At 44.5% G+C, this 11,475-nt stretch overlaps 1 protein-coding gene across 1 annotated transcript in view; it reads left to right on the top strand.

The window, feature by feature from the left end:
• Positions 1-8,707: 8,707 nt before the first annotated feature.
• Positions 8,708-11,475, top strand: part of LOC124620272 (calcium-binding protein E63-1) — a 602,105-nt gene continuing 599,337 nt past the window's right edge. Inside the window, exon 1 of the mRNA XM_047146959.1 lies at positions 8,708-8,820. The gene's annotated coding sequence lies outside the window, so the exon portion shown is untranslated. The remainder of the gene's footprint in view (positions 8,821-11,475) is intronic.

Here is an 11,475-nt window from a genome sequence, read left to right as displayed (position 1 = left end):
TGATGGGATTCCAGTTCGGTTTTACAGAGAGTACTCTACGCAGCTTGCATTTATCGCGAATCTCTTGCCCAACGTAAAGTCCCGAGCGACTGGAAAAAAGCGCAGGTGACGTCTGTATATAAGAAGGGTAGAAGGACGAATCCTCAAAATTACAGACCAATATCCTTAACATCGGTTTGTTGCAGGATTCTCGAACATATTCTCAGATCCAATATAATGAATTTCCTTGAGACAGAGAAGTTGCTGTCCATGCATCAGCACGGCTTTAGAAAGCATCGCTCCTGCGAAACGCAACTCGCCCTTTTTTCAGATGATATCTTGCGAACCATGGATGAAGGGTATCAGACTTCCGGAAAGCGTTTGACTCGGTGCCCCGCTGCAAACTCCTAAGATAGAGCATATGGGATTGGTTCCCAAGTGTGTGAGTGGCTCGGAGACTTCTTAAGTAATAGAACCCAGTACGTTGTCCTCGATGGTGAGTGTTCATCGGAGGTGAGGGTATCATCTGGAGTGCCCCAGGGAAATGTGGTAGGTCCGCTGTTGTTTTCTATCTACATAAATGATCTTTTGGATAGGGTGGATAGCAATGTGCGGCTGTTTGCTGATGATGCTGTGGTGTACGGAAGGTGTCGTCGTTGAGTGACTGTAGGAGGATACAAGATGACTTGGACAGGATTTGTGATTGGTGTAAAGAATGGCAGCTAACTCTAAATATAAATAAATGTAAATTAATGCAGATGAAGAGGAAAAAGAATCCTGTAATGTTTGATTACTCCATTAGTAGTGTAGCGCTTGACACAGTCACGTCGATTAAATATTTGGGCGTTACATTGCAAAGCGATATGAAGTGGGACAAGCATCTAATGACAGTTGTGGGGAAGGCGGAAGGTCGTCTTCGGTTCATTGGCAGAGTTTTGGGAAGATGTGGTTCATCTGTAAAGGAGACCGCTTATAGAACGCTGGTGCGACCTATTCTTGAGTACTGCTCGAGCGTTTGGGATCCCTATCAGGTAGGATTGAGGGAGGACATAGAAGCAATTCAGAGATGGGCTGCTAGATTTGTTACTGGTAGGTTGGATCATCACGCGAGTGTAACAGAAATGCTTCAGGAACTCGAGTGGGAGTCTCTAGATGAAAGGAGGCGTTCTTTTCGTGAATCACTGCTGAAGAAATTTAGAGAACCAGCATTTGAGGCTGACTGCAGTACAATTTTACTGCCGCCAACATACATTTCGCGGAAAGACCACAAGGCTGAGATAAGAGTGATTAGGGCTCGTACAGAGGCATAGAGGCAGTCATTTTTCCCTCGTTCTGTTTGGGAGTGGAACAGGGAGAGAAGATGCTAGTTGTGGTACGAGGTACCCTCCGCCACGCACCGTATGGGGGTTGCGGAGTATGTATGTTGATGTAGATGTTATCTAATTAAAGACAGATTTATGGTTTCACAATAGCTCACTTTATTCTGAAAATTGTGAAAATCAATGCAGTACTGGCTAGACATTCAGATCATCAGATTCTAGTACACTTCACGTAGCCAGTGGATTCAACAGGGTGGCGCAGATGGATCGGGTGGTTTTGAAGTGGACTGTACGTCTGGAGGGGGGGAGCCAGGTGTTCGGCGACTTCGTCCTGTGGTGGGGGGGGACGGGAAGTTTCAGTTGCAGGCTGGCAGTCAGTCGCGATGGCTACGTGGTCCGTTGAGCATCGTGTTTTCGCAGTGGAAGAGTTCATACGCAATAACGAGTCAATTGTTGCTGTGACGCGTGCCTTTCGCCGGCGTTTCAACATCCCACCTCGCGGTAGTGTTCCTAAGCGAGATACGATATTGAGTTGCGTGCATAATTTCCGCACTACTGGTTCATGTGCTCCAAAATGGACGCCTAGACCGCCAACAATAACAACGCCTGAGAACGTGGAGCGTGTGAGACGCGATGTCACTGCGAGCCCACGTCGATCAACGAGACGTCGTGCTCAAGCTCTTGGAATGTCACGTCGGAGCCTTCAAAGGATTCTTAACGAAGAACTGAAATTCCACCCCTATAAAATCCTGTTGGTACAGAAGATTCTCCCAACAGACCATCTTCAAAGGCTTCAGTTTAGCCAACAGATGTTGGAGTTATTGGAAGATGTAAACCTGATTATCATGATGTCTGACGAGGCTCACTTTCACATTAACGGATACGTAAACAAGCAAAATTGCCGTTACTGGGCCGACACTAACCCAAGAGATCTACACCAACGGCCTCTCCATAGTGACAAAGTGACGGTTTGGTGTGGGGTTTCTAAGGTAGGGATAATTGGTCCTTACTTTTTTGAAAATGAAAGGGAGCAGGCGGTTACTGTTAATTCGCAGCGTTATGTGAACATGATTGAAGATTTTCTTCTCCCACAACTTGAAGAGAACAATTACGACATGGGCAATATGTGGTTCCAACAAGACGGGGCAACTGCACATACCGCTAGGATATCAATGCAAGCTGTACGCGCTCTGTTCCCTGGCCGTTTGATTTCCCGTAATGGAGATGTCCATTGGCCCCCTCGCTCGCCGGACCTCACGGTATGTGACTTTTTCTTATGGGGCTATTTAAAAGCAAGGGTCTACATGAACAAACCCCGGACCATTCAGGAGTTGAAGGCAGCAATTCACACCGAAATCACATCAATTCCTGGTGATGTGCTTGAGCGGGCAATGCGGAACGTTAAGGACCGACTCCAAGAATGCGTCGCTCGAGAAGGAGGGCATTTGATGGATGTAATTTTTAAAAACTAACATTACTATTTTTTTGTTAATAAACTTCCATTGTAACTACACGTTTTGCACTTTATTTCAATCCAATACCTTTACAATTGACAGTTTGACAAGTATTTTAAAACCACCCGATCCATCTGCGCCACCCTGTAGAAAGGAAGTAACAATATCCCTGGTGGCAGTATTATTTCAGATTGACTGTCACTTTTAACAAAGAAAATCAATATTACAGTGTCCTTTAGTGCACTTGCACAGCTTCAAAATTCGGTTCAGAAAAAATTAAAAATTCCGTAGAACAGGTATTTGAGGTGCAAGAGTGGAAATATCACATTTCAAATTAGTATTTAGAGCATTATAAATAACATCTAACGTATCATAGAAAAACTTTGAAACTATACTTTTAAGAACGTGGTATAGGCCTAATTATTAGAAAGATGTAATCGACATATGTCAAATATAAAAGTTACATTTCTGGTTTTACTTGAACGAGAATTGCATCTTTGATATGAGAATTGGATTTTTTAATAGGACTCGAATCACGCCTCTACAAGTAGGGGATTACTCGAAATCTGTTTTGCTGAATTTATTTAACGTTGTGCAGGCATACGTCAAATAACCTCCAATGACTGTCATTCAGTATACGTCTGAAAGACAAATATAAAGTTTAATGTAAGATACTCTGAACACACAATGCACTGAAAAGTGGAGCACACATGTACACTACATTATCACGCTGCTGCACAACACTAGTAAGCATTAATAGTAATTTGTAGACAGCTGATGCCCACCTACCACAATACAAAAAGAACCACTTCAGTGACTTTAAGCAAAAGATAAGCCATCCTTGTCATTTGAACAAATTATTTTTCCAGGTTATAATCCCACATCTAAAAAGGCTTTCTTTTCTGGTAAGGAACATGCACTCTGTCCTCAGTTATCGGAATAACCAGACAAGTTTTACGAATATATGAGATGACGGGAGAAACGTTCTATCATACTCGACATAATTCATGGTGACCTTGAAATGCAAGCTATAAACACTCTGTTTCGCTGTATGCGTTTAAAGTTGTGCGACGTACGCCAATTAATCTTCAGCGACTGTCATTTAGCACACGAGTGAAAGAGAAGCGTAAGGTATGGCATACGTCGGTTAACCTTCAGTGACTGTCATTTAGCAGACGAGTGAAAGACAAATGAGACGTGTAGCATAGGGTACTCTGAAAACCTGAAGAACTTAAAAGTGGAAATACGTACCGCACACCACATTTGAAAACCATATTAACAGCATCACAACCCTACCGGCATAAAACGGCAGTAAGCACCACAATAAAGATGCAGTACATTAGTTATAAGCCACCGTTTTCACTTGAACAAATTAATTTTTGAAGTTATAATCTATGCCTAAAATTCCCAGTAAAAATTTTGCCTATTTGAGGTTTCGAATAGAGCTCTGATTTCAGTCCATAGATTCCGAACTATATCCCGATTGTGATATTTTCGCCGGCCGGTGTGGCCGTGCGGTTCTAGGCGCTTCAGTCTGGAACCGCGTAACCGCTACGGTCGCAGGTTCGAATCCTGCCTCGGTCATGGATGTGTGTGATGTCCTTAGGTTAGTTAGATTTAAGTAGTTCTAAGTTCTAGGGGACTGATGACCACCGATGTTAAGTCCCATAGTGCTCAGAGCCATTTGAACCACTTTTTTGTGATATTTTCATCCTCAGGATCTCACAAACTCACTCCGCCTTGGTCTAAACTTATCGGTTTCTCACGATCCATATTTCGTGTGCGAGAACGTCGGTCCATTTGAGGCAGAAAAACTGAATTTCAGCGAATGTCGTCCGAAGTCCTTACTTTCGGGAGAGAGGGTCGGCTGTCGTGTGACCGCGCACGTAGTGGCGTACTGCTTTGAAAAGATCGGCCGTCGTATAATCGGGTGTTCGTGTACCGATAAAGCAGTCGTAATAAATAAGAATAAACGGATACAACCACGTTATTTTTAGAGTTTTGACGTAATAGTGAATGCATGCGTCGTGTTTGGCTGTAATTGTTCGTACAACAGACGGGAAATACAAGCAAAGCAAGCCGCGCGGGGTTAGGCGAGCGGTCACCGGCACGGCAACTCAGCGTGTTCGGTCAGAGGGTTAGTTACCCTCTGTAATGAAAAAAACTGAGTTAATGGATCAACGATGAACTGAAACGGGTGTCTTGCGACGTCCGCCCCGAGCACATACAAAGAAAGAAAACGAACAAAATGAGATAAAAAAAACTGTCTAAGGCGCTGCAGTCATGGACTGTGCGGCTAGTCCCGGCGGAGGTCCGAGTCCTCCCTCGGGCATGGGTGTGTGTGTTAGTCCTTAGGATAATTTAGGTTAAGTAGTGTGTAAGCTTAGGGACTGATGACCTTAGCAGTTAAGTCCCATTAGATTTCACACACATTTGAACATTTTTGAAGGAAAGCAACATGTCTCAGTGGGAGCATAACTAGAGACATCTTACGTATTTTTGATTTTGTACTGTATGGAAGCCGAAATAATTATATTACAGTTTGCCATATCCGAAACACTGTTACTATTTAAATAGTTTGTGTATATTTTAAGTAGTTTAATGATTAGTGTTAAGAGACGTACCTTAATGATGTTCTTTTAAACAATTTTGATCGACTCGGGCTTTTCTTCGAGTGGTATGTTCGTTATCAAAGTGCTTCTATAAGTAAAACGTAGTATTTATCATTGATAAAGAAGTATCTTTATTCATTTAAGTGTTCTTACGAAAACTATAGTCTGCTTTAAGAGTGTTCATACATGACTCTATCCTCTTTCATAACACGATTCTGCATTGTATATCTTAAACTCAAGTAGTACGCAAATATTTGCTCAACTGCAGAAATTCTTTAAATCGCCTCTTAAAGCTTACAAGACCATTTCGTTTCAGAAAATCGTGTTAGTACTACACGCAAACTTCTTGACGCCGCCATCTTACCTCACCAAACGTCAGTGTTCGGTAGAGGAAAGGTGCCTAATATGAGACACACTTTTGTAAACCCATTTGAAAGACCTAAAAGTAAGTGCAATTGTATTTTTATGATGATAATAATGTCTTGCATTATTTAATTTTATCATACAATTATCGTATTTGCAATAATAAACAATCTTTCAGAGTAGTTATTAAATCTTCACAAAGGAGGCATTTCCTAGAAATGAGATCAAGGTGTCCTAATATAAGACAGTAATAATATTTTGCTTTAATTATTTTATTACAAAATAGTGACTTATGAATATATAATTTTTACATGTTCATTCATTTATGTTATCCTTCACTCACTTCTCACTACTTAGGTTTATATTTACGACATCCGGGGCAAACAAAATTGTCTTCTGTGACACCGCAATCTTCATGAGCCCAGCGATAACTTTTCGTGCACTGTGCCCACTTCTCCCCGTGTTCGTCTTCAGGAAAGCGCCCAGTACAGAACAGACGCTCTGCGTCATCGTCATCACTGCTGTCTGAATCCCCGCTGTCATCAAGATGGACATCGGATGCCGAGTCACTAGACGATTCTTCTGCTATAGGCCTACGATTTGAAGGTTTTCCACTCCTCTCCCCAAATAACTTTCTGGCTGCTTTCTTAGCTTCAGCCTCTGATTTCTTCTGTTTAGGTTCTTGCAATTGCTTCACACAAGGAGTTCAAGTTAGTAACGCAGCAGAGCAATAACGCGATGTTTCACCTATTTGACTATCTCCAGGTGGTTTCGCGATATGTGGGAGAAGTCTGATGTCTGCCGGGCTAACAGCTTGACCATCACCGTCAGTAGTTTCATTTTGGTTTTTGGCATCTCTTTCTTGAAGAGCGTCAGCATGGCGATGAACTAAAAATTCATGTTCCCTAAAGTTGTTTCTGTTACATGGGATGAGACCAGTTTTTCTGAAGACATTCGCAGATGCTTCCATTGTTGCTGTTCAGCTGTAAGCCGCCCAAATAACCTGGCTGTTTATAATGGGGTGATCACACGACCTGGGTTACTTGCCAACCGCGTTTCTATCACTTGGGCATAGTAGGTTTTCAAAGGCCTCATAAATCCGACGTCAAGTGGCTGCATTTTATGCGTTGAGTGAGGTGGCAAACATACAATATGAACATTGTTTTCACGTGCTTTATCTAACACATCGAGATTCTTTGTGTGGGAATAATGCCCATCAAGAATCAAAATGACAGGGTCATTTGAAGATGGCTTTACATGACTCACAGAATGATCAAACCACTGAATAAAAATGTGAGTTTGTGTCCAGCCACTTGGGTGACAAGCTGATATTGATCCTGCAGGTGCACCGTTCATCAATTCCCGCGTGATATTCTTCTTTGGGAAGACTATTAGTGGTGGAACATAAGTGCCATCTGCGTTCATACACGTTACAACTGTTTTTCCCCTTTCTGCTGAAGTCAAGGCAGCAGCTTGTCTCTTCCATTTCATAGCAATAACATTGCTGTGTTTGTGCTGCACAGATGTCACCCCAGTTTCGTCAACATTGAAGACTCGATGCGGGTTATGGTTGACTTTAGATAGCACAGATTCGTAAATATCAAAAAAGCTCCCCACATTTTCTGGAGTGAAAGCTTTCACTCTTACTGCTGGAAGACCCTGAGGAGCGCCCATTGATAAAATGGGATGTCTCTTAAGGAAAGCTCGTAGCCATTTCTTTCCTGCTGAAGCGTTTTCTGAATTGAAGGGATTCTTCAGCTTATTGCTGACAGCTAACTGGAAGGCCATGCTTCGTTTGTCCTTAAATTTAAGAGCATAAAATCGCTCTTCCATTGCAAGGCAGTATTTCACTAGTTCATCTTCCAGTTGAGATGAGAGAACAGGCCTTCTGCCAAGATTAACACCAACCAGCTTCTCGGGTGTACGAGTTTTATCCTTCACATACCTTTCCAAACTACATTTTGGTACAGCAAAAAAACTTTTGAGGCTTTTAAGTACCCCATCTCGCCGTTTCTCACACATGTAATGGCACGAACCATGGTGTCTTTATCCCACGTTTTCTTTTTAGGTGCCAATGCCATCTACAAAGAACAAATACAATAATCAGACATACTTCTTAAAGGATATCTATGATTTTATTTGTTAGATTATTTTTGACAAGTTCTCTGAACGGAGTACTTTGAATTTGGAGTAATATTGATCAACATCTGAGAGAAATACTGCCTTGCAGTAAAGTTCCAGAAAACATTCCAATTTCTGATCATAAGACTACTCAAAGTAATCCCTGTTTATGATAATTTAATCAAATTAAAATAAACGCAGTTGCCAAAATTTTACTAAAATAAATGATAAAATATTGTTATCTCGTGATAGTATAGCGTAAATTACATATAACAAATCGTGAGAGAAGGAGTTCCCCCAATATGCGATAGGTATCGTAATATGCGGCACTTTCGCGTATTTGGATCCCGATACTATCGCATATTAGGAATTTCGCCATCTTACACAAAGAATCACGCACTTGCTAACAACGTTCGTTGGAAAATGAACCTAATTGTCAATAATTAAAGGTAATACCGTCACAAATAACAACAATAAAAGAGCGCAGTAATATCCACTCAGCTTTAAGCTGAAATATAGTCTTAACACCGATGTCGCAAAAACTCCAAACACAAGAAATTTTGTATCAACCTCTACGTACTGTATCCGGCTCAACTATGGCGTCCTACTTGCTGTGTCGTCGTCTGGCACGCAATAGACGTGTTTAAGAAAGTCTCCACCAGAGTGCAACCCCTAACATGAGCACAGTTGGGGTGTCTCATATTAGGGAACTATCGCATAATAGGCCTGTCTGTGGGCGGGATCCAGTGATATCGGAGACATTGTGACGGCGGGCTGTGTGCTGCCGCGCACCGCCTGACAGCGGCAGGACGTATCGGCGACAGGTGTGGTGCAGTGGCCTGGCAGAGTCCGCGGCCGCGGCGCGCCACCTGGTGGGGGGTTCCCTGCGGAGGGCGCTCCGCTATTTGCGGCCAGTGTGGGAAATGGCCGTGTCGCCTGCGGCCGCCGACGTCCGCTGCTCGTAGCGACGCGGTAAGTCCTCACACACACACACACACACACACACACACTGTGCAGCCGCGCCGTCTCCGTCCGATCCGTGGACCCCGGCGTCTTCGAATATCTCCACATGTCACTTTTTACCTTCTCCACGTGAAGTTCCCCACGCATCTTACAGAAAAACAGCGCAGCTTCTGGAGTCGAACAGTTCGTCGCAAGAACGATAATTAATAGTCAAAACGAGTGACCCTGGAAGTGCGGGTGCGTTACGCTAGTCTTGTGCTCAAGCGAGGCACTGAGTCCAGGTTGTATAGAAAAAGACCCGACGACGCTTATAGTGCGCCCGAAGCTGGCATTAGGCCCAGTTTTGAACCGTTCTGCGCATCCTCCTCTACTTACCTCCAGAAGCCAATTGATTCGGTCTTCCTCGTGACGCCTTGTTGTCAATAGCATCCATATGACGATTAATGCTCTCCGCCAGTCTGTAACGTGGACATACTTCAGGGACCGTGCTGTTTTATTAATTTTTGTCCAAAATAACACTTTTATAGCCAACGCTCTTGCCGCAATGGTAACACTGGTTCCCGTTAGATCACCGAAGTTAAGCGCTCTTGGGCTTGACTAGCACTTGGGGATGGGTGACTGTCCTGTCTGCCGAGCGCTGTTGGCAAACTGAGGAGCTACTGGATCGAAAAGTAGCGACTCTTGCCTCGTAAACTGACGTACGGTTGGGACAGTGGTGTGGTGACCACCTGCCGCTCCATATCTGCATCTAGTGACGCAGTGGCTGAGGATGACACGGCAGCCGGTCGGTACCGTTGGGCCTCCACGGCCTGCTCGGGCGGACTTTAGTTTTTAACAGGGTGGCTCTGATAGTGAGGGCTGAGGGAGGATGTTGATGGGCAGCTGAAGAAAGCCCAGTGACTTGTTAATTTGGGCTCGACTGCAATGATTAGCGGACGTTGCGGAGAATATGACGTCGACTGCGCAGGTTGTGCTGCTACGTCGGCGGGTTCCCTCGTTCCGTGACCGTGGTGAGGCGACCAGGGGGTCGTCGGGCTGCGTCACGCTTCCGCGCTCGCAGCGTAGCGGCCTTCTGCAGGTGACGCGGCAGGCGACGGACCCCGGCTTGGTGCTGCCGGGACAGCGGCAGGGCGCGGAGCTGCTGCCCCTGTAGCGCGGGCAGCGGCTGTGCCAGGAGCGCCTGCGTCATCGGCGCGGCACGGCTCGGAGCACCACAAGGCTGACGTCACGTCCCTGTCCAGCTGTCCGGCGATGACGGGCTGCTTCTAGCGTCCTTAAGGCCGGTATTACACTATCAAATTTCTTTGCAAATATCTTTGTGAAGAATCTTTGTCAAAGATATTTGATGATGTAATACGGAACTTTGTCAAATGTCGTCCAATATTTGATCAAATCTAGAGACTCGCTGTACATTTGATCAAAGAAGTCGCTTGTCTTCTGTTCACTGCATTGTGACATGTTACCACATGGAGCGCTAGCATCGCTGCAGCGTTCTGTCGTCTGTAGTGTTTTTATAAATATTGCCGGTAAATACAATTGGTGTGTGCTGACAACTACAAAATTAATAGAGATGTATGAAGCTGATGAGGCGCTTTACAACGTGAGGCACGCTGAATACAAAAATAGATTAAGAAGATTGGAGACCTAACCTGACCTAACCTAACCTAACCTAACCTAACCCTTTTCTGTAGCAAGGAATCGAAGTAGTGAGCCTGTCTTCTGCAGATGTAGCAGTTCTTAAGTGAATATTGTGCTTTGTGATATGAGGATACCCTTCATTGAGCACATGCAGAAATGTATGCTCATCCATTCTTAAGTAATTGATGTACGACTTGACGTCCTCCACTACAAGCTCACGTAACAAGTTTTGTTGAATGCTTTTATCGTGTCATCGTAAAACCCACAGCTTCACCCAGGTATGTCTCCTTATTTTGCCCAGCTTCTCTCCCACACGTGCACACACTGCAATTGTGGTACATGCAACTGCTGCGGTTAATAACAAGTTGCTATTGTCAGCCGTGTTGAACTTTGACGAAAAATATGATGACAGTGTGTAATACCCCTTCTAGCGCTACGTCAAAGAGCTTTGTCAAATATATTTGACGGAATATTTGATCACATCTTTGATCAAATCTTTGACAAAAAAAAGTTGATAGTGTAATACCGGCCTAAGCGCTGCTTCCGCCTGCCGATTCTGTTGTTTACTGCGGTTAGTGTATCACGACGAGCAGGCTGGAATGGGCCAGCGACCTCCCGCTTGCCGTAACTGCAGGCTCTTTACGTGTCGCCTGTCATCACCGCGGTGTTGCCGACTGCGCAGCCCCCTCGCCAGGCGTGAGCGACCTGGCGGTGCCGCGGTCTCGTTACGACGCTCTCCTGCCGATTCCGAACTTGCTCGTAACTCTGCCTCTCTACGCTTTATAATGCTTGCTTACCTAGACAATGTTTGCCCTCCCTGTAGAACCACACGGACTTACTGACAGGATCAGCAGAATCGAGTAAAGTATACATCCACATTTGCATCCGTGTACAAGATAGGTAAGACTTTGGGTCAATCTTCACTTCTTTCGGGTCACTGTCTACCTCTCCCCAGCATGCAATGCAGTGCGCTCTGGTACTGTTGTCGGCCTCAAGTGCGGATCGAGGGTTGGGTTCTGGGTTGTT

The sequence above is a fragment of the Schistocerca americana genome, chromosome 1, assembly GCF_021461395.2.
Source record: "Schistocerca americana isolate TAMUIC-IGC-003095 chromosome 1, iqSchAmer2.1, whole genome shotgun sequence".
Lineage (NCBI taxonomy): Eukaryota > Metazoa > Arthropoda > Insecta > Orthoptera > Acrididae > Schistocerca > Schistocerca americana.
The sequence above is the reverse complement of the archived record's forward strand: the minus strand, read 5'-3'. Positions and strand labels throughout refer to the sequence as shown.